Source organism: Cynoglossus semilaevis, chromosome 4 (assembly GCF_000523025.1).
Source record: "Cynoglossus semilaevis isolate Cse_v1.0 chromosome 4, Cse_v1.0, whole genome shotgun sequence".
Classification (NCBI taxonomy): Eukaryota; Metazoa; Chordata; class Actinopteri; order Pleuronectiformes; family Cynoglossidae; genus Cynoglossus; species Cynoglossus semilaevis.
The window spans coordinates 1582632-1582894 of record NC_024310.1 but is presented as its reverse complement, the minus strand read 5'-3'; the positions used below and the strand labels follow the sequence as shown (position 1 = coordinate 1582894).

Here is a 263-nt window from a genome sequence, read left to right as displayed (position 1 = left end):
GTTAGGACAAATGTATTTATATTTAACTCATGTTCGTTATTATTTCGAATCCTCTGGTGGCCAAAAAAAACAAAAAACAAAAACAATGTCATGATTTCTCCTCATGTGGTGTCAGACTCTCAGCAGTTTCCATTCACAAATCCAAACACTGAGCTGACGGTTCCTGCCTGATGAGTCATTACACCGTGACTTGGCAATGTCACGTCCTGATATTACGTAAGGGCATCTGCAGGTACAGTGAAGGGTGCTAATAAAAGCATCCC

General features: G+C 40.7%; 1 protein-coding gene across 1 annotated transcript in view; it reads right to left on the bottom strand.

Annotated features, from left to right (window-relative positions):
* The window catches only part of gramd1bb (GRAM domain containing 1Bb), a 71857-nt gene that overhangs the window by 39035 nt on the left and 32559 nt on the right, over window positions 1-263 (bottom strand). The gene's annotated exons all lie outside the window — the stretch shown is intronic.